The sequence below is a fragment of the Hyaena hyaena genome, unplaced genomic scaffold, assembly GCF_003009895.1.
Source record: "Hyaena hyaena isolate Hyena2069 unplaced genomic scaffold, ASM300989v1 scaffold_49, whole genome shotgun sequence".
Taxonomy (NCBI): Eukaryota; Metazoa; Chordata; class Mammalia; order Carnivora; family Hyaenidae; genus Hyaena; species Hyaena hyaena.
Window position 1 is genome coordinate 486841 of NW_024080681.1, and position 2837 is coordinate 489677.

General features: G+C 37.4%; 1 pseudogene; it reads right to left on the reverse strand.

Moving 5' to 3' along the window:
• Positions 1-523: 523 nt before the first annotated feature.
• Positions 524-785, reverse strand: LOC120230841 (annotated as a pseudogene).
• Between the last annotated feature and the right edge of the window lie 2052 nt (positions 786-2837).

The following is a 2837-nucleotide window of genomic DNA, read 5'->3' on the forward strand; positions in this document are numbered from 1 at the left end:
ATTGTTTTAACATTTATTCACTTTTGAGAAACAAAGAGAAACAGAGCACGAGTGGGGGAGAGACAAGAGAGAGAGAGAGAGACATAGAATTCAAAGCAGGCTTGAACCCATGAAACATGAGATCGTGACCTGAAGTGAAGTCAGACGCTGAACAGACTAAGCCACCCAGACACCCCTCTTTCATCAGTGTTTTATACTTTTCAGGGCATAGGTCTTTCATCTCCTTGGGTAAGTCTATCCCTACATATTTTATTCTTTTTGGTGCAATTGTAAATGGGATCACTTTCCTAAATTCTTTTTCTGCTGCTTTGTTATTAAGGCATAGAAACCGAACTGATTTCTGAGTATTAATTTTGTATCCTGTAACTTTACCAAATTCATTTGTTAGTTTTTTTCCCCCTGAGTACCATCTTTTATTGCATGTTCTTTGTCAGTTAGGATTTGAAAGGATTCAAGGATCCCAGACAAAGGATTCATAACATTCTGTTATGAATGCAGAATGTGCCTCCACACTGGGCCATCCTCAGTGGTACTTGTGTAGACTCTCACATTTGAGTTCCTTGTAACAATGACAGTAGTCAAAAAGCACATAAGCAGACAACACCGCAGAAATCCCAGCAACACTCCCCTTTTCCACACCGGCATACTTGTAATACTGGTAGTAACCTCTTAGAAATGCTCCAGAAATGCCTTTGGGGTGTAATCTGCATCAGTATCCAGCTTAGTAGCTCTCCTAGTTTGACATTATTGAGCTTCTTCTCCACCACTGGTACGGATGATGCCATCTTGGAGTCCTGGGTGTCCACCATCTCATTAGTTACTTCTAATAGCTTTTTAGTGGGGTCTGTAGGGTTTTTTATTTATAATATCATGTCATCTGCTAATAGTGACAATTTAACTTCTTCCTTACCAATACAAATGCCTTTTATTTCTTCTTCTGGTCTGATTGCTGTGGCTAGGACTTCCAGCACTATGTTAAATAAAAATGGCAAGAGTGGACATCTTTGCCCTATTTCTGATCTTGGCGGAAAAGCTCTATTTCTCACCATTGATTTTACCTGAGTTTTTTTAATATATGGTCTTTATTATGTTGAGGTGTGTTCCTTCTAAACCTACTTCGTTGAGTTTTTATTATGAATGGTGAATTTTGTCAAATGCTTTTCTGCACCTATTGAGATGCTTATATAATTTTTATCCTCAGTTTTGTTAATGTGGTGTATCATATTGATTGATTCATAAATATTGAACTATCCTTTCACCCCCAGAATAAATCCCACTTGATGGTGGTGAATGATCCTTTTAATGTGTTGTTGGATGTGGTTTGCTAATATTTTGTTGAGGATTTTTGCATCTATGTTCATCAGGAATATTGCCTTGTGGTGTGGGTTTTTTTGTTTGTTTGTTTGTTTGTTTGTTTTGGTAGTATCTTTGTCTGATTTGGTATTAAGGTAATGCTGGCCTTTGCAGAATGTATTTGGAAGGAAGCTTCTATTTTTTTTCCACTAGGAAGCTTTCCTTTCTCTTCCATTTTTTTCAATAGCTAAAGAAGAATAAGTATTAATTTTTCTTTAAATATTTGGTAGAATTCATCTGTGAATCCATCCGCTCTTACATTTTGGTTTTTTTCATATTTTTTATTAACAATTCAATTACTTTACTAGTAATCAGCAGTCTGTTCAGATTTTTTATTTCTTCTTGATTCAATTTTGGAATTTATCCATTTCTTCTAAGTTGTCCAATTTGTTGGCATACAATTAGAAAAGAAGAGATTCTTATTTAGTACATAAAGGGAAGATTATGGGAGGAATGTTAATACTTATTTGGGGTCAGGGGTATTACGAGTGGGAAGCTATTTTTTTTCTAATAGGAGAGTGTTTAGAGAAATTTAATGAAGTATGAAAGGTAACTTGTCTCAAAGCCGTTAATAAATGTATATGAGTAAATCAAATCAATCTAAGTGTCTTCTGGCCAGTTCCACTTGAATGTTGCAAAAGAAACTACAGCTAATCTGAAACTGAGACTGTATCTCTCAAAGCTGGTCTTCTTTTAATACCACTTATCAGTATAATGTCACCACCATTTATGCAATTTATATTTAAACCAGAAACCTGAAGGTTATTATTTATAACTTATATGCCTTCAATTCCTCCATATACATTTAATCACCAGGATGTATTTATTTTACCCTCCAAATGTGTCTTAACTCTTTCTGCTTATTCCCTACTTTGCTGCCACTTCCTCTGTCCAAGCTATCATCATACTAGACTACTATTCTAACCTACTAATTGGTCTTCCTTGTTTGTACCTTTGCTCAAAAGTATACTGCATATCTGGTGATTTCTATCCAGAAAACTTTCACCTTCCTCAGGGTAATAACACCCTAAATTTCATTTAGGAAACCACCCCTCCCCCCAAGTGGTTTGGGATTACTTCCACCTCCAGCTCCAGAATTATGGATGCCCCCTAATTAGCATACTCTTTCCTAGCAGCAGAAATTGTTTTAGGGAAGGGATTTAACCCATACCTAAACCAATTAAAGTACTGCATTACCCTAGTCAAAGAAATTAGTTCAAGGTGGGCATGCGATTTAAGCATATTCAGTCAGCAGCACTACTGGTTCTTGTGACCATGAATGGTACCAGCCTGGAGATTGAGCCAGCACAATAGTAAGAGCAGAATCAAGGGATCCCAGAGAACTAGAGCTGGGACATGAAGACATCAGCTGCCAATGCATAAAACTGTGCTTGGGTGGGGTCTGAACTCTGAACTTCACCATCATAGAAACCAATGACTACTGGCCGGGGGGGGGGGGGGGAGGGGAGTAGGGCTTAAGGCAA